Here is a 24817-nt window from a genome sequence, read left to right on the forward strand (position 1 = left end):
AGTACTCGTTCTTTTTGACACATTTCTAATGTTTTGAGGTGAATTTCGCTCTAAAAGTTGACGTGTCTCGTGTCCTCAAACAAGATCAACACCTAAAATATAAATTGCACTTACACGATGAGGGTTTAATTTAGGATTGACATGTAACAATGGGATGCCATTAGCTCAGTTTGTGGGAACTTGTCTTGGGGACCGGAGGGTTGCCGGTTCAAGTCCCGCACGGGCCACAGCTGAAGGTGCCTGCTGCTCCTAATTAGGATGGGTTAAAGGCAGAGAACCGATTTCCATGAAAGTTTATTATAATAATTAGGAAAGAAAATAAAAAACAAATCAAACGCTATGATAAGAATGCACCAGCTGTAGCTTATTTTGAGATTAAAGGTTGTAAATGGAAATGATAAAATAGTGGCAGCACAACATTTGACTTTGATCCAAATTACTTGTATTACTTATTACTTATCCTGAGCTGTTTGAAAATCCAACTCATTATCTTGACCTACGCGCTGAAAGTAAATATTTTTCACCTGGCGGCGTGTTGTGCCTGTGTGACCAGTCAAAACGCTTAACTGGGTCCACATCTGTCTCAGCTGTGACTCGTCTGCTTTAGTCTTCAGTAGGTCTGTCTCAGAAAACACATGTTAGACGACCCCTTGACCTTTAATATCCGCTGAGTTTATTTGGTACGTCCCTCCTCCCCCCTCGCCTCCCCTGCTCCGATGCGTATTAAATCAGATATGCTGAATAGAGGAACAACACCGCCCCCCCGCCATCTCTTACTTAACCCTCCGTGACCTCGGGTTTTCCTAAGTAAATTGATTTAGACCCGAGTCTCCACTGTGTTTGCTATGACTGACCGGGCTGTTCTATTGACCTTAATATAGGGGACCAGATTAATATACAGCCCCCGTCTCGGCCCTGTTGTTTCAAATGGGTGGAGGGGACGACGTCAGTGTCAGAAAAACAGGAAAGGGCCACGTGTGAAAGAGGTTGAACAGCTACATCCATTGCATGCAGTTCAAGGGCAGACGGGCCAACAGGTTGGCCTTCATTAACACTGAGGGCTGCGGGTCAATGTCGATGACAGGCCAGGAGATCAACGCCAAGCTCAGCATTATCGCGGCACTCTTACCTTAGCTCTAAACAGACAGCACAGCTGAGGCTTGTCAGTAGATTGGTCACAAACGTAACCAGAAAAGCATTAGACAAATAAATTTTAAAAACGCCGCTAGATGACAAGAATATAAATCATTCTAAATACACGAACCTGCTGGTGGCGCTAGAGGAAAAACAATTACCTAAACAACAAAATAGGTCAATTCTTCCCAAAACAATATAAGAGAATGTTTCAACTAAACAACATATAAGACACCTGGAAAGTGAACTTAACTACATCTTGTAAGTCCCCCGACCCAAGTCACGTGACATTAAACACGTGGTGCCCGTTGTGAAATGGTCGCAGTCAGAGCGTGTCGGCCACCGTAGACGCCACCCTCACCACTAGATGCCACTACAACCCACACACTGAACCTTTAACTCAACACTGACGTGGTTTCACACACCAGCTGATCCATCCAGCTCCCTGCGCTGACATCGCCTGAATTTCTCCTTTGCTTCAGTCATTCGCCCACCGAAGGGTCACAGCCCAACAGTAAACGTAAATATAGGTCGTAATAAGCTCATTTAACTATCCGCCTGTACGGTAATTCTTCTGGAAAAAAACTCAACGGATCCCCAAAGTCTTTAGGCTTCATCGTCTGGAAACTACGAACGTCTGTACAGCATTTGGTGTCAATCCATCAAAAAAAACCTCAAGCTGTTTCGCTGGATATGTGAAATCTTTGACCTGCTGGTGGCACTGGATGAAAAGTAAAGGGATCACCAAAGTTATTAGGACTGATCAGCTGAGGACCGTGAATAAGACATTTCACTCCGAACCGAAGTTATGGAGATGTATAGAATTGCTGTTTCCTTATATGTAACATTTCCCAGCTTGTCTCTGGTATTTACACTTTCTTGATCACTTGAGGGATTCATCGTGGTTATATGTAACTTGGACATGTTGTATTTTTCAAGTTGACAAGGAGCGCCTGAACGCACCATTAGTTTCGGTCTCCGTGAGGTCTGTCTCATTTCGGGAAGGCGGAGCAAGTTCAGTCTGACCTTCGGATCCTCCAAAGGACACAAAAGGAGATGACTCAACTTCTTTCCTGTGCACTCTCTCTGCTTTTAGGAAACTAATCTTTCATGTAGTAAATTGCTTCTCAAGATAACTATTTTAAGTCATTCAAGCCCTCATTAGTTACTCTGAAGTGCAGCATTGTGCTTTTAGTCCTTGTTCATATTGTCTTGTCTCTGTCTTTATGTAATTTTTCATGATGCAAGGACAAAAAGGTTTTCACCCCTGCAAGTAGTTCTGTATTTACATCAGCTTCAGCTTTACAGAGGACACTTCACTCTTTTTCAATTAAAATAAATGATTGCAGTGTTTCTTTCTCCATTAACTGGCGGGGGACACGATTTTGAATCCCATGTTTGACACTAATAGTTTGACAATCTGCCCTCCGCCTCCGTCGTCCATTCATCGAAACCAGCAGCCCCAAAAGTTCCCATGCTGTGCAGGGTGCCGCTTGTATGTAAATGTGTGTGTGTTTGTCTGCTGGCTCGAGGCCAAGTGAAATCTTTTAGAGCCCCATCAGCCTCTGTCCGGCAGGACAATGAGGTCGACACAGACTCCCCTGCCGCCTCCGCCTGTCTCACTGTCTGACTAACTGATGACACAGATACATTCACACCCAGCAGGTCTGAGGCTGTGTATACGCTCTCTGATCTTTCTCTTCATTTAGCCCATTTGATGCCACCTGAACTCCAAACTCAAGGCTCAAGGTCCGCTTTCCGGCCTGCTCCGGAGCTTTGAGCTGTATCACATGGTCTTCAGTGTCCTTAACCGGTACGAAGAAATCCACGATGCCTACATGCGATGAGACTGCTTCTTTCGGTTTCCACCATGAATGTTTCGTAGACTTTCTGGAAAAAAGGGTTATTCCAACAGCTAAACTAACACTTCATAATTAAGGAAATGATTGTGCTTCCACCACATGAAGATGAGGAAGCTCCGGCGAGTTGTGAATTAAAAAGTGCTGACTTGGTTTGAGGGATTGTGGTCTGTGGTGTTTGAATGAGTGGATGCAGAGATGAAAAATGAGAGAAGCCCATTTCCAAAGTATCCTGGTTCTTGGTTCTAGTGTCTGCTTTAAACTTTGTGCATAAAGTTAATATTCACTTTATCTTATCTTTTACTTGTAGACCTGCCTGGTGTATATGTGGTACTATATATGTACTGGCACATAAACATGAACACTCATGTAATGTTTTGTCTACATTATGTACTCGTCTGTCTCCTTCTACACTAAAGACCCCCTGCAGTTTGACTAGATTTAGAGGGACTTTTCATCCTTTTTCTGGAAGTCTTAAAGCAGTTAGACTCGTCCCTTCTTTCACTTTCTAGAAATGCACGTCCCTTAATTTCAGCTGGTGAAGTGTATCTTAAATGTCACGTTGGTAATAAACCACGTAGTTACAAGAGTGAAATGTTTTGAATTTGAGAGGAGGGTAAACGATGCTTAGATGCGTTTTCCCTTAATTGATTTCCCTCATAATCCACCTCTTAACCGCCTGAACCGTTTGAGAGATTATCTTCCATTCAAAAGGTCACAGACGCTTCAGCCATTTTTCTTGCTCAAGTGTCCTTGAGCAAGACTCTCAAGCACTCAACCTGCACAAATTGTTCTGTACGAGAGCATCAGCCACATCCAAGGCTACAAATGTAAATTCCTGTAGGCTTTGGGAGAACACGAAGACGTCATTCTCCTGCACAAAGCGCGTAAAGCGGCCGGCTCTAACGGTCCCTGAGCCGATTCTCAGATAAGTCTCTTTGTGCCCGCCAAGCCTTGCAGATGGGAGCGTGTTTTGCTCTGTAGACCATCCGTTCTCATGTCTGACATCATGTATGGGAGCACTTGTCTCAGCCGACTGGACACACGTGGCCCTCTCCAAAACCCAGTGACACGCCAACAATGCATGTCAGCGGTGTCGTCGAGGACTTGCGGGCTCCATGCTGGGCAAAGCCGAGGGAAAGTCACACTCAAGTGATCTGAGAGGAGATGAATGTCAAGTGCAGAGTGGGGTCCCCTTGTGGAGGTCCCGTCACATCTGACCAGTCCCGTCGCCCTGTTCTCTCTGTGTGCTGTTGGTTTGGTTCACATTGGTCTTTGTGGAGACTTTTTTGGGAGCTACATCACGTTGGAGTGGCAACTGTCTGGCTTAGTCTGACATCCTTCCTCAACCATTTAGGGCTCTGTCCTTGGCAAAGAATAATTTTAAGCTCGCAGAAAGTCTCAGCAGGAAACGGAGGTATTTTCTTATGGTTGTATGAAAGCTTCATTACAGCAATCAAACATTGTCATATTTTCCATTTAGCTGAGGACCACACGGGTTCTTTATACTTGTGCGCTTGTGAAACCTTTTCAAAAGCCATTTGACGAACTCCAAACTGACATTAAAATTTAGTTTGAGGAGTTTATTTTTTGAAAACCTAACAAAGCGGGATAAGAATAAGGGGTCATTCCACCAAATTTAAAACACGAGGTAATTTCTTTTCGACATGTTTCACTAATCAGAACAAAAGACAAACATTTCATAATCTGTTTTTAAGCAGTGCTCACAATTCATTCAAGAGCTCTCTTTTCTCATGCAAACGAATGGATATGTTCTAGAAATCTAGTGTGCACTGAGATTTTAACCTTAAAAAGTTGTTTGTCTAACAAAATTCACATTCGGAGACCTGAGGATTTTACCGGACAGCAAAGTGGAAGGAACAATCCGACCATCCTTTCTGAAGTTGATATATTTGTTCCTTCATTCTTTACTTTGATGGTTTAGCGCAGAGACTGTTAAATGTTTGTTATGATATAGTGAAAACTGACCAATCTCAGATAAGGTTTTTTTCTATTTTATATCATTGTTAACTAAATATTGTTTGAGTTTAGAAAAGAAAACAACTTGAAGATGTGGCCCTGGGCTCTGGGAACGCTCGTCACTATATTCTGACATTTTAAAGATTAAATTATTTGTTAGTTGATGTGGAAATCTAACAAGAAATGTAGCTGTCACTCAGTGACACCGGGCTGTTAAACTGTGTCCAGCTCTCCACATCGCAACAGTAAATTCAGCTCTGAGGGAATTTAAACCCCCCTGCTAGTAAAGGCACCACAGGACCTGCCTTTGTTTAGGTCGGTGTGCATGTAGAGGTGCATACCTGTGTGTATGTGCTCTCTCTCCCTGCGGTGTCTCCCTCGATTCATTTGTCACATACAGAACAGCTGTAATTGCTGCATTGTGTTTTAATTAGATCTGCGCACAGACCCTTCATTCAAACAGCGCCTTCCCTCAGAAACCCTTCAATCAGCAGCCATTTTGTCAGGGACACGAACCTCGACTGTTAGACAGAAGAAACGGGGACACTGCCACATTATTAGCACCATTGTGCCAACGTGCCGCATGGTGGGCTGTCATTCGCCCGGGCCGGGGCTGTGAAAGAGGGGCAGAGGGAGGGAGATGGAGGGAAAGAAGCAACATTAGAGCCCAGGGATGAAGGCAGGTTTGGCCCCATTGTGCTCTGGCATTGGGAAATGCTCGATCCGCGGCAGCAGGGCAGCTTCCGCTCAGCCATTGTGACTTGTTGAGGGGGATTCGCGGCAGGCTCGGGGCCCCCATGCAGCTAGACCCGCCTGTGGATTTATAAACACTGGGTGTCCCCTGCCTCGTTTCAATACCATGAGCCCACACATGAGAGACATGAGATTGATGTGATGTTTCTATTTTCTGACTGTGATTTATCGAGGGATCTCTGATGAAGCCCAAAGCCCCTAAAAGGTCACGCTCGGACTGAGAACAGCTCTTTACCTCTCTGTCTTTCTCTCGCAACAGAAAAGCCATTCATGTCACAAAGTACTCTGCCAGGAATGTGCACTTGCAAGTGTTTGATTGGCCAAAGCAATGTGTTGCCAGATGACTTTGAAGCCAGGTGTGCCAGCCCTGGTCTCTCGACATTAACGGGAAGCTTTTTTGACACAGTGACCCAACGTCGGTCTGACCACGTGCCTCACAGTGATATTATCCCACACATCCACCACAGCCGCCACTGAGCAGCTTCACTGGAGGAACTGGAAACTCTTTCCCTCTCAGGGGTGTTTTTTCCTCCAACTTTTACACCAGCATTTCCCATACTCGCTCCCTGCGTGGCAACATTAAGGTGGAGCGGGTCGTCCAGTAACTATAGTTTTTGGCGGTTTAATCCCCGGCTCCTAGTCAACATGTAAGTGTCCTTGAGCAAGACACCGAAATCCTCCTGATGTGCGTGCTGCTGTAACAGTTCTAGAAATGTGTTAGATTGGGTTGTGAATGAATGATTAACTAGAGATCATCTCAGTTTCTACTTCAGTGTAAAACCAAATACCTCCGCTCAGGCCTCCCACAACCTTAAAATAAAAACGTTAAAATTTAATTAGATTTTTTACTACCTTTATTAGTTACGTGGCTTGTTTATGAATATTAACAATTGCACAATTATGTACTAAATGACCTTCTTCAGTGGGCATTCATAAGTGAGCGAGGTGGTTCATCCGTGCGTACCATGATTATTTGTCCTATAGCAGCTCAGGCCCCAGGTGTGATGGATATACCATGCACAGAAAGAAAACAGCTCTGATTCCAGCGCGATCCAGTTCTTCTTCAGGCTCATCGGCTGTTTCCAATGTTCTGCAGTAGGAGGTCGGATTAAAGTTGACCCAAGCTTTTGTTACGAGGTGAAGCCCGACCTGGGTAATGTAGCATGACGCTGGCAGACCTCAGTAAGGAGAGGATGAATGCATGAAATCACACCAGTTTGAGTCCTGCTCAGAAAAGAAAGAGAGAGATGAATTCACGTTTGACCACGGCAGCTTCGGACACTAGAGGTCAGTAAGCAGCTGCGGGCCGAAAACGAGACTCCCGGATCATTTTTGTTGGGAAGACGTTGAACTTGAAGCGTTATTTGCTTCTCAGAGCTCATCCTGGGAATTTATATTAAATTCATTCATCTCTGACATCCCTCTTTATCTAAAAAACTGAAATAAGGATCTGTCTGACATTTTAAAGGGTAATTTATTAAAGGAAATATATCGATTTCAGGAACAAATGAAGGGAAATTCTTCAAATGTGACAGAAAGTGTTCACATCTCACAAGTATTGGCTTTACACATATATAACTTAAAACTAAAACGGCAGCAAAAAGTGAAACTGCACCTTTAGTTGTAGAAGAAAAGGAAAGATAAGTAGATTTAAGAGACCTAATTTCTTGTCTTTTTCTGCACCTTTTTGACAAAACATTGTGGGAGGAGGAACATTTTACCTGCCCGGTGGTGTTCGGTTCAGGATGTGGAGGGGATGGTGGCAGCCTTCACCCCAGGCCACTGTCCCATGTCGGGGTGTGGTATCACATAGCCGTCCGCCTCATCCATCACTGAGCAGGAGGGTGTGTGTGTGTGTGTGTGTGTGTGTGTGTGCACAGTTTGTCTATGTGCATCGCTCACATTAAATATTTAATGCCAAAATTGTCTTTTAATTTCACGCCGCTGGCTCTGACTTTTATCCAGAACGATTTTAAAATTCATCCAAGTAAAAGCCCTGAACCGTTGCAAGCAACTAATAGCAGAAAGGTCAAGGGTCAACGCGTGTAACGAAATATCCCTGTGACCCTGCAGTGGTCAAGTATGATATGTGAGGAGAGAAGCTGAAGAGATGGGCAGAGGTGGAGAGATTGTTTTTTTACTTCAAAACAAGGGAAATGTGTGATTAATGGGAGGAAAGTCAGAAACTAAATAATCTTCTGTGACCTTAAATTCACATAAAGTCTGCTTATTCTACTTAGTACAATTGAGTTTGGTGCTCAGCATTAAGCTACAAGCCGCACTGGATACATTTCTAATCAGGTCTTGTCAAAATTTGGATAAGTTTGAATATTAATACTGAGAGGGGCGTCGATTACTCATCCTACTAAATATTAGTACCATGTTCAACACTGGGTACCTTGTAAAATGTCATTTGCTGGATAAATTTCTACAAAATGCTTTAAAGGTTGAACCTCCCCAGAAACTCATTGTGGGAATAGATCAGATTCAGAGAGCACACGTCAGACATAACATTTCCACATATATCCTCATATAAATCATTTCAAATACAGCGATTGATCCTGAGAAACCAATTCAAACAACATTAATCAAGTGTGATTGTAGGTGCTCTGGGCAGCAAATGTTAACACTTTAGTCAGTAGTTTCTTAATAATTACCCATTTTCTCTAATTTGGAAGTAATTAGAGGGAAAATGGGAACTTACTTGAAAGAAAGGTGCAGTTAAAAGCCAAATAATGTGAATTTATTATATTACTGGAGGCACACCTCTGGACAGGTCTCACATGTTTCCCTTTCTCTAGTTTTAACCATGCCTTGTTGCCAGCACAAATTGTTTTTGTTTTTTTAAATTGTCACACTTGATTAAAAAAAAAACCCTCGTCACTAAACATAATCTGCGGCGCTGCTTGTCTGGCTGTAGATATGGCAAAACAATATTGGAAAAGCCAAACCAAAAATGCATCAAAGTAATTGTGGTGCATCATCCGTGTCTCCAGTGATGAGCTCATGTATGTAAAGTGCACGTGATTTTTAAGGCCCTTTGAATGCAGTTGCTTTAAGCAGGTTCTGGTAATAATTAAATATATTCTTATTTTTTGTTTCTACGTTAAACACCTTTATACTCACACTGTGTCACCTGTCCACTTGCCTCAGGTGTTTTCTCTCACCTCGGTTAAACGCTGGGCGTCAGAGTCTCCGCCTCGTCTTCCTAAAGGTCACAGGTTCGATGACTTATGGCTCCGCGGCAGCCATACGTCTTGTCAAAGTGCCCTCTGGCAGGACACTGAAGCTGTACCTGCTGGCTAGCCTGTGGCGCTCTGACTGGCGCCTGCTTCGCCATGTTTCAGTTCCAGCCTTTGTTCGCCTGGCAGCTGATTGGCCGCCATGAGATCAATGATATTTCCAGGCTTTGTCTTCACTGTAACATGACTGGAGGAGGAACGTGAGAAGGGAAAGGCAGGTTTGTTTCTGTCTGTGGAAGTCTGGTGACCTTACAGTGCCAGAAACATTTCTAGTAGTTTTAGTTGACTAGTCTTATGACTTATATATAATTAATATGGGTAGTTTTAGAAGGTACTAACAACGGGTTTGTGCATGAGGACTAGTTAAATGTAACTGGAAGTGGATGCTTATCAAGTAACTTCTGTCTATACTTGACTCCTAAAAACATTTTCCTTAAAGCGAGTAAAACAAGCCGCCAGTGCAGGAAGAATCCTTCAGCTTGTTTCCAATGCAAATGTCTCGAGAATCTTTTTGAAATCAATATATGCTTCTTAAAACAAGTAAATAAAAAGCAGGTCAGTGAACTACAGTCGAGGAAAAGATGTTCTGATGACTTACAGACAGAAATGATTTGATAGGAAAGATGTCGTTGCATTTCTATGTTTTGAGGATGGAGTTCAGTCCTGTTATCTCAAATAATACAGAAAGTAACCGCGCAGTAAGCTTTGGTTCTTAAATTGCCATCGTTATGAGTAATTTGTAGTAAAGCCTGTGAAGGTCAAAGGTCCGAGCACCCCGACAACAGATGACAAACGACCCTTGAACAGTCACGACGAAACAGAAATGCGACGAGTGGACGAAAGATTTATTGCAGGTCAGACAAGAGAACATTAATATGGAAATAATTAGGAACGACTGGCACCAGACCAACTTAGCTTTTCACCGCCTGCAAATATTTTGGGCCTGAAGTCCTCCCTCAGCAGCCTCCTGCGCAACAGCTCAGCTTCTGGTCAGGAACAACCCCCCTGTTATGAATCATGACAAATATAGTTTTAAGTTTCTGACAGAAATCTGAAATGAGGGAGCACAGAGAGTGCTTCATTTCTCATAAAATGCCTGAGAGTTTTTTACAAGTGGGGGTGGGAAATTCATATTTTCTTCTCTTTGAATGTTTCCAATAAAGGAGCTTCGCCACTGAATCATGTGTTCTCGTCTCTAAATAAAGACATTTTATATATACACACAACTGGCAGCGACGCCTGGACCGCCATCACAAGTTTTCTCAGTTGTATTTGCCTCAGTCAAGATCATTGTGCACTTTATCTGGGACACTTGACCCCGCAGCTGTCCTGTTAGCAGCTCGCTGTCTGTCTCATTTCGGTGGAGGCTTGCGATAGGCTTCCTCTGCATTCCAGCCTGCGAGAGGAATCTCTGTCAGAAAAAAAGTCATCCAATAAAGTGGAGCGCACATGTTTGTGTAAGGAGAGAAGAACCGACCTCGCCATCACCCATCCATCTGGACGTCTGCAGAAGTTGGCCGTGTGCAGTCTCAGGCTGGGGAAACTTGTCTGTTTCAGGCTCCAGATGCGTCCGACCCCGGCCCATAATTCAGCGCAGGCCTCGCAGATCAAGGCATTTCCTCTGAACCCCCACTGACATCCATCCCAACTTTCATTAAACCCTGATACAGCCGAAAGCTGACGGCCGTTTTGCGCCAGCGGCTGAGCTCCGCGCCGCTCGACGGCGTTGTTTGTGGTTTGACATGTGCGTGCGTTTGTGGCTGCTGAAATTCCTCTCCATCTGGGAACGAGGAAATGAGGCAGCGGGACCGCGAGCTGAGAAACGATTGTAATAAGTATCAAGGCAACACACATTCCTGACTTAAGAGTGGACATATTGGATGGCCGGGAGATAGCTCACACATAGACAGACAAACGCATCAATACAAGATGAGCTGTGTCTTGGTAAATGCTCTCCATCTTTGCTAATGTGAAGATTAAAGCTTTTCTATTTGGCCTGAAAGATGACAGTGTTCTTAGTAAAACTAACCACGGTCCTCAGAAGGCCGCTGCGGCATTAACAGATCGCCATGACCGTCACTGCCAAAACTCTCCATCTGATGAAGTCGCTTTATAATAAACAAGTGAAACAATCTTTGAGGCAAAAGCCAGACAAAAACACCCACTGCTGTCTTGTCCTAAGATGCGTTACTACACCGTCACTGTGCGGATTTGATCCAGCATCTGTAGAGGTTTTCTTTGGTGCGCTGCACAAAAATAAAACAGAAGGCTTAGAAAATACTTGATTCAGTTTCAAGAATTTAAAACTCTAAAGACTTGTAGCTGACAAAAACCACAGTGTGTCTTAATCACAGCAGCTCTGTTGAAATACAGCTTCCTTGTAAATTTCAAGATATCTTTCTAACGGATAAGAACGGATAAGGCTGTATTTTGAACCCAGAAAGAATCAGGTCATTGTAGCATCAAGAAAAACTAAACTGGATTTTAGAAAATACTTGGAACAAGTTGATTTACATTGGAAAGAGGTTGAGATGTTCTTACTGAACTGGAAGATTGATTTCACCTTTTCACAGAAAATAAAAGTTTTAATAACTCAAATGACTTGATAAGGAGACTTTAAAAGTGCAAGTCAAGGTATCTCCAAACTAGTAATTCTTCATACCAATCGCTGAAACCAAGATGTTCCTAGTGACCTGCTGACCTTTCTTCTATTGCACCACCCAAGCAAGTCACGTGACGGCCACTGTCCCAAAATGACTTTCTCCTTGCATAATCATTATAAAAGACTTTTTTTTTTTTTTTTTAAGTTTTACAAACACTCTGACGTGTATTTATAATAAAAAAGTTAAAGTGCATATGATCGATAGGAAGAAAAACATTGAAATCCGAACTCCACACTTCACCACATATCACCACTAGCACGGCTTTAGACTGTTGTTGTGTTGACGTAGGTGTCTATAAACGGGTCTTTGGGGCAGTTTGTAGGAGTGTGTGTGTGTGTGTGTGTGTGTGTGGTGGAAAAGGTCAGTAGGTTTCCTTTGTTTTTCCTCTCCCCTCCTCTTTTTCTTCTGTTCCCACACCGCGGCGGTGATGAATCATAATCACACACGGTCACTTTGAACTTCAGTGCCTGGCGACCGGCCCTCTCGTCCCCTCTCTCAGATAGATGCATTTGATGACAGGCGGTGCTCCGGTGCGTCTGCAACACGCCGCTCTGACATGTCATCGACGTCTGGCCAGCAGCCCGCCCTGTAGTGTCATTGAACCAGAGGGAGAAGGGGGGCTCAGAGCTTCCTGATTGGTGGCTTTGAGTGAGGGGTGTAAAGGTCACAGCCGCATTTTTTTAGAGCGTGATAAGCTGCCGTTTGACCTTATCTCTCCGCCGGCTTAGACTGAGCTTTGAGACATGATATAAAAGGTGCAGGGATGAAAGAGTCTCCTCAACACCTCAAACACTGTGTATACCATAACATAAACATTACCTCATCTGTCTGAGGGGATAATGACTTAAGTACACTCCACAATCTATTAAGCCCTATTTGTCAGTTATTGAGACCTTTAAAAATATTTTATTTAAAGAGATAATTTTAACCTGTTCTTAATGTTTTTGAGATCAAAACACTTGCAAAATAATGCAAAGGTGCAAGAAGACCAAAACATCAGATGCTGGAAAAAGAAAGCTCTGCTCACTCATAATCCAAGTTCACAGGAACCTTCACAGAAACAAGACATCAAAAAAACAAAACTATATCAATTCAGAAGATTAGAACTAATCTAAGGACAGAAATACTGTCAATCATTGTAAGTCTCTAGCTGAGGGCTTTGTCGGCTGGTCCGCCACTTTTTTCCAGATTGTAATATCTCAGCAACTATTTGATGGATGGTCACAAAATTGTGTACAGACATTCCTTCCCATTGTCATTCCCAGAGTGTCAAATAGCTTTGCTTTGCCACTTCTTTTTTTGTCTGGTACCAACGCACATGAGACCCTGTGCCTCATGGTTCAACGCACTGGGGGAAGCCCTTTAGCGCCATTCTTCGCCATGCTATAACTAACAGAAAACTCTGATTCGGGAGGTGGTTGGGGCGGCTGGGTGGGACAAAAACTGGACTTTCATCCATGAAACTGCCGTTCGTTTCCGATGTGAAACCAAAAGTCAACATTGTTTCATTTTAGTGATGTTAAGCAGGGCTCGACAAAAACGGTGGCCTGATGGCCCGGGGCCAGTAAAAAGTAACGTCGGGACAGTTGAACTAGCAACTCAAAAACATTATAATTTAAAAGAAATACATTAGAAACTCAACATCCTGCAGTTGCTTTGCAGCTCTTGCCGCGCACCGTTGTCCAATTTAGAGTTGCAGTTACATGACGAGTGGTTGTGAAATGTTATTCTATTCTCTAATCTCAATCATGCGGTGACCTCTGGGTCTGAAAGTGAAACCGTGCAGACGGAACTTAAAGCTGCTTTCTCTCTAACGGCCAGCAGGGGGCGAGTTCCATTAGAAATAATGCTACTTCTCAGCTGATTTATTACCTCAGAAAACACTTTTATGATGCGTTTATGGTCTCAGTCGCTAGTTTCAAGTCTTCTTCAACACAACATGATGTTCATTTAGTATATTATGGTGCTTGTCAGGGGAAAAATAGACGATAATGCAGCGTATGCTTTTGGGCGGGACTCCCTTGTGATTGACAGGTCGCTACCATGGCGATAATCCATTAAACATGTTAACAGTATAAAATAACTGTCAAGTCTTTGTTTTTGTTGTAACACTGATAAATAACTTTTGGAAGGAGGGCCAGTAAAAATTGTCTTCGGGCCAGTAAGTTTCAAACCGACCGGCCCGGTGGGGCCAGTTGCAAAAAAGTTTAACGTTGAGCCCTGTTAAGAAAGTTACATAATTAACCTAAGTAGCATTTCTTAATTAGGTAATTCAACATAGTTATTTTAAGCCACGCCATGATGGTTTCCTAAACCTAACCAAACTACGTTTCACAACAGTAACCACTAGGTTTATTTTAAGTCTAACCAGACGCTGCATATTTATTCTTGCTAGCTTGATCGCGGAACCCTACACGTACAAAAACAAGGCTAAAGTATGTTAAAAAGCGGCGCCAATGGCTCTTGACAAATGGTCATGGTCCCGAGGATGAAACCTGCTGAACTTCATGATCCCGTGACTTCTTCTCTAGCACCACGACGTTTTCAGTGAAATGTCTAGACAACTGTTGGGTGGATTGTCATTACATTTAGCAGACTCATTCATGTTCCCCTCAAGATGAATCTCTGGACATCCCTTTGCTTTCCATCATCAGGTAAAACTGTTATTTTGTTTATGACCAAATCTGCAAAATTAATACCATTTTTCATCAGCCTCAGCTGTACTTTGTTTTTTTCTGTGATTGGAAAATGTTAGCATGCTAACAGGCTAGGCTACCATTGTGAACCCAGACATTTCTTGAAAAACAAATGTCACTTTTAATCACAGTTATCTGCCACTGTTGCATTCTGTAAACTAAACCTGGCCTGTTAAATATATCTGCGGGATTGTAAGACAATGAACAGGAAAGGAACATATATGTTACACTAAATCATATTTATTTCTTCAATATATTTACTCCAATCTTTGCTTATTTTATGGGGATTTCTGGATACCTCAGGCATCTAAAAACTGATCCTTTTTATGCAGTCACAAGCTAAAAGCTTTGGGGACCACTAAACCAAACAATTGCAGACTTGTTGCCTTGTTTTGGCTGCCTTGTTTACAGCCATTGGTTATAAACAGGCTTAAAATGAACCGCATCAGTGACTCTGTGTACGATTTCTATTGTTTTAGCTCTGCGGTAGTCAGAATTGGTTGCAGGGCAGTGTAACCTTGTGATTGGGACATGTATTTTTGCAAAAAGCCTTGAGTCTCACTAATTTAAAAAACAATGAACCCCTTCTTTGTCTCTCCCTGTTAGAACGTCAGCTAAACTCTCCAAGTGTAAATAAAACCCAAAAAAGTAGAAACAACTCTTGCTATCGCCCTGTTTTGTATACGAGCTCCCTCTGATTCTGATTTTGTGTCCTGCAGCCTGACACCTGGACCTAAATCAAAAGCCACCAATTGCCTTTTACATCACTGCAGAACCTTGAGATATAGATACAGAAAGACAGAGGCGAAGACTGTTCCTATGGTTCCTGTGATTCGTCCTGCACCTGCTGAGCTAGATGATAGGCTTGCCGGTTTGAATCCAAAACTATCTGGGGCTATCAAAACTAGACAAATGCCTTGAGATATCCCCAGATAGTTTACCCCTGGTCGCACACACTATATGCAATCTTTTAAGGGCAAGTAAAGAGACCTTGGTGGTCTTTTATCCTGGTGTCCTAGAGAACGGTGCTCAGAGTTAAAAAGTTTATAAGGTCACAGTTCACTGATCGAGAACACTGCATGTTCTTTGCTCAGTAAAAAAAAGACAAAAAACATCCAATAAACCCTGAAGAAAACTAGTTTTTAACAAAATATTCCAACATTTTAGAGTTTTACAATACCTTTTAGATGCCATAAAATACAGACATCAAAGTATCGGATTTCAAAACCAGCAGCTTCTTCTGCTTCTGCTCCGTCCTTCACGTCTGGATAACACTCAAGTCCATGTCCAAGGCTATGTGGGGGGAGGCGGGGGTGTCCAAACAAGCCTGAGCGAGTAACCTGAGAGCGATGACCTGGGCGACAGGCTGTATCGAAAGGGGAGATCAGCCCGTATCGAGGGCGGGGTTATCGTTCTTGATCTCGGGACCTTTTCCAGCCCACTCCACCTCCGCTTGACCTCGCGACCTCACTGCAGCTTTTCATGTGCCGACGCTGTTTTTTTGCTTTCTGTGTGTGTTTGCCGATCGCTTTTAGAAGCCCAGACAAGGTGTGTGTGCGTGAACATCAGATAAGAGCATCCCAGGTGTGTGTGTATATGTATTTGTGTGTGAAGGAATCTGCAGCGTGTTTGTGTGCGTTAGATAAGACCACCTAGGCCCTGTGTGTGTGTGTGTGTGTGTGTGTGTGTGTGTGTGTGTGTGTGTGTGTGTGTAGATGTCTGTTGATAGCAGCAAGTGTGTTTTTGTGTACATCTGAGTGCTTGTGTGTGAGATTAGAAGGTGGACGACAGATGCGTGTGTGTGGATGCAGATGTGTGTGAGTATATTATGGCATGTGTGAAGGATGCTGCGTGGCAGATTGACGTTGTCCAGATTTTTAACCTTTTACCACCCACAGCACCATGTAGAAACTTCATGGACACACATATGAACATGACATATATAATGATAGATTAGACTTCCATCTTTTCGGCCCCTTTGGTCGTGAAAATACTCCAGGTAGAAGACACGGCACAGTGTATATGAGTGAAACCTAAGAATATGTGCTGTCCCCCTACCTTCACTGCACTCCGACCAATCTGTACTCACTGCCAAGTCATCATGCTGGACGCCATGGACGGTGGGACAGAAAGCGGACTTTCAACCAGGAGACCGGTGTTTGTTTTCCATGTGAAACAAAAAGTCAACATTGAATGTTTTTATTTAAATTACGTAGGTTAACTGACGTATCACAGTTATTTTAACCCAAACCCTGATCTTTTCCTTAAATGTTTCGCAACGTTAACAAGCACTTTTATGTTGAAAATCTAACCGCACACTGCATATTAGTTTTTGCTAACTTGACCGTGGAGCCCTAAACGCCGAAAAACTATGCTAAACGGCATTAAAAAGTGACGCCAAGGGTTGATCACCAAGCGTCCATTTGGGACGAGTTGATAGTGAGAATGTGTGTCGTCCAAAGAAATTAGAAACTTCATTAAACTGGGACCTATTATGCTTTTTCATATTTTGTGGCATTTCTATGATGTTACAATGTCAGATGTTCATGTTAAACATGACCAAAGCTTCAAATAATGGGGTAAAAGTATTTAAAAGAAATCAAGTCAAGTCAAATCCTCAGATATCCCCCTGTTCTGAATACTCTGTTTTAAACTAACTGTCGGTATGATGTCATTCCGAGCTGGATTTCCATATATGGTCATTTGCTCCAGGCAGAGAATGCTGGCCACGCCCACACATGTACATGCAGCAACCTGGCAACCACATAAGACACTGGCCAATCAGAAGACAGTGGGCTTTGAGAGGAGAGGCCTTAAAGAGACAGGAGCATCTACAGCTTGTTTCAGACAGAGGCTGAAATGAGGGCCTACATAAAGTGCAAGTATAGGATGGAAAATTCTTTTTTTGAACTAGGAATCATGCAAACCTACCATAGAGGAGTCACAGCACTACAATATAGGGCTGGAAATGCAGTATAATAGGTCTCCTTTAGGCTTTAATAATATAGCACTTTTAAAAACAACTGTTACAAAGTCATTCACACAGCAATCAACAGAAGAACAATAGGAACAAAAGACAGTAATAGTAATTAAGAAAATAATAAAACATAACAAGGAAAGGAAATCAAACAAGACTGAGAGTCTACAGCCTTGCCAGTGCCACCGTGAGGCTGGACACAGCTAAATGCTAATGTCCTTAGTTTACCGTGGCAGCATGCTAACATCTGCTAATAAATTTGGCATCCATTTAGTTGATCTTAAGATGTTTCCTGGAATAAGTGGGAGCACTACAGAGAAAGTCAGAGGAACAACCAATATCAGCAGGTTTTATCCTCTCAAGAGCCATAGAGCCATGCCGCTAGCATGGCTAAAAAAGTTTAAAGCTCCTTTATCGTCTCATCCATAGACACACAGTTTTATGTTTGAATCTAATGCCTCAAGATTAGGAGGCAGGCCGCTTAGATAAACCTTAAATCTTAAAAATACCTAATAATTAGTTGCGACTTAAGAGCAAAAGCAACTCAGAGCTTTCCTTTGGTCTGTTAACAATCAGAGTAGTTACCACATTTGAACAGAACCATAATATAAAAAGTTTAAGGGGCTTTGAAAGTATAAAATTGAGCTGTTCTACAAGTGAATGTGACCTCAGTCTTTTTAAAGTTAAGATCTGAAGATGAAGAAACAGGCGATCAAATTCCTCAGATTCGCTCGTCACAGACTCCTTCCCCCGACACTGGATCTGCCTCCCACTTCCCGTCTGTTTACTGTATTCCTACATGTTCGGATTCAATCTTGATGATCATTTTCACGGAAACCGAGACCTCTCCCTCTGCTTATTTTACCCACGACCCTCCACGACCTCTCCCCGTCGAGCAGGAGTTGGCCGGCGGAGGGCTGCCGGCGCTTCCACCGCGCCTCCCAGGAGGGCTGGCAAAGATTCACAGAGCAGCCTGTCAAAATGTTGATGCTAAACGTACAAATGTTCCGCTCCGAAGTGACTTTAAAAGGGAAACATGTGTTTGGGCCCAGGCAGAAATGATGAGGTGGCGCGGACATGCAGATGCACTCAGCTCCCTTTAGATCAGGATACAAACGGCCGAGATAAGAATGTCAAGTATTTTTTGGCCGTGGATGTTGTAAACCTAACACTGTAAACAGAGCGGGATTCAGCGGGGCGTGTGGATGCCCGGGAGCTCCAGCTTTTCAGGGCTGCATGTGGCTGACATATTTGCATTTTAAGCATTTAGCTAATGGTGTTATCCAGGTCAGCTCAGAGTGAGTGCAGGGTTAGATTACAATCCCAGCTGCAGAGCAAAGATGCACGCTGCGAGAATGGATGATAATGATGATGCCAGAACCTTTAGGAAAGGAATAAATGTTAATGGAGGTTTTTGTGTTCCCACTGGAGGCAGAGAGAGCAAGAGACCTTGGTAGACACAAGGAAACTCCATTTCATCAGTTTCACTTCTTTAATCTGATGTAGAGGATCTGTGGTTAAATCAGCACGGCAAAAATATCCTTCCTGTCAAGTTTTGGTCTGTAACCGAGTCCTTAAAAGCCTTATTTTCTAGAAAGAAGTGAAAAAAGAGAGTATGTGGTAAGAATATTTCACTTTTCTAATGCAAATGTTTCCAGTGTTTATTTTTTTGAAGTTAATTTGTGTTGGAAATGAGCTGAAATGTTCTCACTGCAAAGGCAGATTGTCTAAAAAAAACAGGATGCAGGGAAAGGACCTGATGTGGGATATCTCCATCTCTCATTTTTATCCTTAATTTTATTTACAAAAAAAAATAAAAGATCAAGTTACGGTCTGCTTCTGGAGCTTTCAACTGCATCTCACAGTTTTCATCAGCAAATGGTCCTGGATCATACATTCTTCCCTCTTTCCATTCTGCAAAACTCCAATCTCAGAAGTTGGTGAAATGCACTGTGGGATTTGTAGTTTACTTCTTATCTTGAGTATTTATGTCCACGTAAAGCTTGCACCTGTGGCCTTTTAGAGCCAGATATTTCCTAATGCATTTGTTCATCTTTTGCACTGATGATTCAACCAGAGCTTCGTGTTCATGCCAGCTTGTCTAGAACAGTGGTTCTCACACTTTTTCACCTGAAAGACTCCTAAACGGACATTTGACAAGTAAAAGTCAGTTTAACGTGTTCAAAATCCTTCTGAGCAGAATCAGACCTGTTGACCTTGACCTGTCTTAAATTTTCTGCAACATAATAAAATTAAATAAAAAGTGTTCACACATACTGGCGACCTGTCCAGGGTGTACCCCGCCTTTCGCCCGATGTCAGCTGGGATTGGCTCCAGCCCCCCTGTATGCAGGATAAGCGGTTGACGATGGATGGATGTTTTGTTCACACATCCGCTTTCAGTTTTTATTATAATTCTATTTTAAGTGAACTTCCGGGACAAAGCCCTCACTAAAAATGTGAACCACGTAAACCCTATGTGACTTCATCACACTTATCAAATGCTTAAAGAAAGTACTGATCAATCAATCAGTCGAACTGTTGTGAAGATGCAGATTTATATAATCTGGTTTTATGGATCTTTTTATTTGTGCAGATGAAGGTGGAAATATTTTTACTGCACAAACACATTGTGAGCCAACGAGTCTGTTACTGAGATTCAGAAAAATGGAATAATATTAGACAAAGGAAGGAGGTTTTGCATGTTCCTGTTCATTTCTTCTTGAGCAGCGAATTCTCTGACAAGGTGAAAAGGTCATTTTTCATTTTGGGGATCACAGTCGAGGCCGATTGTCTCACACAACTGCCCACTCAGTCACATCAACATCGGTGGAGGAGTTTAGGGTCTAAGAGTTAACACGATGGTTTGAAGTGGGGAGGGGAAAGGTAGGAGCGTCGTTGGGACTGAAGGACAATGGGTTGAGCTTTGAGGTTTGGGCGTCAGGGTCTAAGAGAGGGGATTAAATGAAGGGCTTGGAGCCTTGTTGGGGGGTTGAGGTGGACTTGAGAGGGCCTGGTTCCCTCTTGACTAGTGGGCAGCTGCAGCAGGCATTCCTCCTGTTACAGCCCGTCATCCGGCACCTCTTAAAACCGGACAGGCTGATTGCGAGCAGCACGCCTGGGCCTCAACGTCCGTTTGGACCGGCTCGGCATGGGGAAGGACCAGGCTTTTACCACGACTCACCCCATGGATCACTTTTAACGACGCTGCTGACAAGGTTTTAGGCTACGTGCAATTAGACTGCCAAGATCTGTGTAATGTGGGTGCTTCACTTTGTTAGCAATAGATGATGTTGAGGATTATCTGAGAAGTGGAGTGAGGAGATGGAGGTCATGGAGAAGGTGTCTGTTCTTTCCACAGTTTTGACATTTCATTAATTCCCGTGTCCCTGGAAGTGTTTTTGAGCAGTGTCATTATTAAAAGACAAAACTCCTTCCTGTTTCGTTCCTCGGTGGCCGTGTGACTCAGCACTGAGGCTCCTGCTGTGTGAAGTGACTTTCAACACTCTTCCTTATGACGCTATGAGGCCAAATTTGAGGGAAGTTTCCTCAACTCTCTGCTGACATTTACAGTTGGTCACTGTGATGTGGCAGAGGGTAAAGTTACGTAACTTCTCAGGCTGAAGTGTGAGTAAGTAGCGTCAAACTGATGCATTTAAAGCATTTACAGAAGAGTGTCCTGAAGATCAACCTGTCCTCCAACCAGAATGACAAAATGGGTCATTTGTCTGTGCCTCCCAAAACGACGCAGTCCGGCGACAAGCGACCAGACTTTAATTATGTTACGCTAAGTCACATGACATTAAACATGTGGTTAACGTTGTGAAACGGTCGCAGTTTGGTTAGATTTAGGCAGCAAAACTACTTGGTTAGGTTTAGGAAAACATCATGGTTATATAAGTCACAAACGTAATCACGTGATTGAAGTTAGTAACGCTATTAAACGTAAATTCAACATAACATTTACTTGGTTTCACATGGGACTCGAACGGCATTCTCCTGAGTAGAAGTACTTGGTTTGACCCATTCATCCCACCTCCTGATGCGGACTATTAAACTATCTATAAAACATCACCGACTTCTTCCTTTGCTGCCGTCGTACGGCCACTAAAGGTCACTGCCGCAGTAAAATGGCTGCTGAGCAAACCCATATGGTTGTCTTTCTGGTGAGGATAGTCTCGTGAAGATGTATAGACTCGTTTTCAAGATGGCCCTGACATAAGGATCAAAATGTTTTTCACTCGCCCCGAAACCGTATCCAAGACGCTTGACTTTTTCCCACAAACTCTATAAATAAACACTTCCAGGTCAGGGGCGATATGTTTATCTGTATCCTCCTTGTTTATCTGTATCCTCCTTGTTTATCTGGATCCTCCTTGTTTTTACCTCTTTCAGCTCTGACCAATCTCTTCTTTCCAAACCTGTCGTTTAAGAGAAATCAACGCGAGTTTCCAGTGTGCACCTGCGAACGTTCAGCACGTCAGCACATGGTAGTGAGAGGCAGGTGATCGGTTTTAAAACATGATCACCCACCAGCAAAATGACAGAAACGTTCTTTAGGTCTCGTATAATTTTTCTTTTTGAAGGGACGCACACAGTTACAGAGGCACTTTGTCCAACGTGAATGTGAGCAGCGTCGTGATTATCTTGACGGTTCACTGCACGCCGTGTTGACCCAAACGATTGGCTCAAAATTGGCTAAAATTTTGACATGCATTAAAGACCTGCCCCCAGAGACATATAAACCTATTGGACTTTCTTTCCAAGCGTTAATGTCTTATGGGACCAGAAACACTTAAAAATATTGATTGTAGCCACTTTAAAAAAAGATTTTTCTAAAGGTGTTGTTGATCATTTGATGCATAAGAGATAATGGATGCATAATTCAAAATAATGTAAGTTTTTGAAACCTCATGGAGAGTGTTGGGCAACTCCTAAAAATGTTAAATACCGACAAGGACACGGGTTAAATGATGCACTGCTTTGGCGTCTCATTCATTCCTCTAGTTATCCTCAATAGACGACGTTACTGTATGAGCAATTTACTGCTGTAGTGCAGTAACAAATGAAACTATTATTCTGATATAGGAATAAATCTGGCCTCTGAGCTCCTTCCTGTAACACAACTTTGCTGACTTACTTAATAAAATACTTTCAGTGGTTATAAGATCTGATTTCAGCCGAACCAGTGATGTTTCTCTGGATTAGCTTCTGGGAAATGCTTTGTCAAACGAGGGGTTTTGGCCCAAACCTGTGTCTGTTTCTAGTCTCCAGCTTTGGGTTAGAGAGTTTAATAGTTTGGACAGACAGTCCAGCTGTGCCAGATAACGCACATCTTTTGTCTTGAACATTCACAGCCAGCAGGTTTCCCACATCCCTCCGCGGAGCTGGATCACACGGCTCAGCGGCAGGATTTACTGCGTGTCTCAACAAACTGTAACATTTCCAGGGGGTTTAGGCTGCTCGTCAGTGTTTATGCTGCGCAGAAAAGGAGCCGGTCCAGGGTTACAGTTTCAGGTCCGAGCTGCACACTCAGAATCTAGACTTTCTTGAAGCCTAATGGGATTAACCTTTACTAACCTTGTGAGACAGAAGTCGGGGCGTCGGGGCCTGACAGGACACCAGAAAAGTAAAAAGAAAGAACAAACTACTCACACGAGAAATCCTTGAACAAGGTCCTCCTCCTTTTTACCTTATCTTCCTCTTGTCTATATCTCTTCTCCCCCCTTCCCTCAGCTCCCACCTTCTTCTTCTTTCTCCTCTTCCTCCCCCAGCTTCTTTCCAGCATCTTCTTCCTCTCCTCCTTCTCTCGTCCACATCTTCATCTCATTTACCTCCTCCCACCTCCTTGCCTCCTTATCTTCACATCTTCCTCTACCACCCCATCTTCTCCTCCTGTTTCTCCTCCTCCTCCCTCTTCCTCTTCTGATTCACCCCCTGATTCTCCTTTACCTCTTCCTTCTTCCTCCTCCTCTCCGACTTATCTTCCTCTCCTACAGTTTCTCGTCTTCCCTACTTTTTCCTTTTTCTCCTCTTGGTTCTTCCCCACCTCCTTTCCTTCACATCTTCTTCTCCTTTACCTTGTCCCTCCTCCTCGCCTCCTTGCCTCCTTACATCTTATTTTATCAGGTTCTGGATTATCATATTATTGTTAAGTACTCTAACTGTACTGATTATCTGATGACCTCAAGTTCTGCAGTTTATTTAAAGACATTAACACAATTTCTAACAATTCACCGTTAAATAGAGCATGTATCCTAACCAAATATGCACGTGTAATTTATTTATTTATTTCCACTTGAAATGATGCCCATAAGGCAGTTTATTATAAGCACATTGTTGCTGCAGTATAATTATAATAATCAGAGCAGGACATGATTAAGACTTTTAGGCCATTTTGGGAAACAATTACTACATATACTACTACTACCAAATACAAAAATAGTCACGAATAAAGTGGACAGTTGTGTGTTTAAGGCCTCTTTACACCTGGTGTTATTAAGTTTTCTTGTTATCTCCATCTGGCTCACACTGTAATCTCAATAATGTAATCTCTTCTCCAGATGCCATATCCAGAAACAGATCACATGGGGTCTAAATGTTAGTCTAAATGGTCATATGGGATGTGGCATGATGGACCATCAAGGTGTTAAATTAATTCAGTTTAAACTATTAAATCTGTCAGTGTCACTGTTATATAGCTAGCAGAGGTGTGGCTTTCTCATCTGATTTGCTTTACTGTTGTTTTGACATGTCTATGCTCGTCCTAATTTATCTCTTATTTATTAAACTTTTTATTTATTAATGTTCTTTTCAATGGAGACTGCCCCCCTCCTTTCGGTGTGTTTCTTTATGAAAACCCCCAAAAATCAATTAATATTGAGTAAAATCAATTTTAAAAAGCTTAATGTGATCAACAAAGTCATTAAAAGGAAAACAAGCAGGGGGAGAAAGGGGGAGAGTGGGTGATGTCTTTGTAAAGGGGAGGGGAAGTCGCGACCAGGCTTTTCCTTTGATGAATTCGTCCAGGGGTCAAGTTCACGAGGTTGGCGTGCGTAGAAATCCGTGAGGCTTATCTCTCTAAAGAGTCCAGTGAGACAATAAAGATAGAGAAGATGAGGAGGTGGGGGGGGGCACTATCTGTCCATCTGGTAGAGAGGGAAGGAGGTGGAGGGACGGGGCCTGGGAGGAGGAGCAGGAGGGGTGAGAAAGAGAGAAAAAGAAAGGGGAAAAGTAGAGAGAGCAGGGGAAAGAAGAAGATAAGGAACTAGAGGATGAGGGAAGAGCGAGGAAAAGGTGAGAAAGAGGAAGTAGGACGGAAGGAAATAAGGAGGCTAACGAGGAAACGATCAATGATTTATGATCAGACTGATTAAAGGAAACACAGCCTGACATGTTGCTTTCAGGTGGCCAACTGACGAACACTACGCCTTTCAAGGAATAGTTGCCTTGCAGCAGCCATACGCAATAAATATTCTCAATAAAATAAACACAACCACTAAAATCAACCAAAC

This window comes from Micropterus dolomieu, linkage group LG01, assembly GCF_021292245.1.
Source record: "Micropterus dolomieu isolate WLL.071019.BEF.003 ecotype Adirondacks linkage group LG01, ASM2129224v1, whole genome shotgun sequence".
In the NCBI taxonomy this organism is placed as follows: Eukaryota; Metazoa; Chordata; class Actinopteri; order Centrarchiformes; family Centrarchidae; genus Micropterus; species Micropterus dolomieu.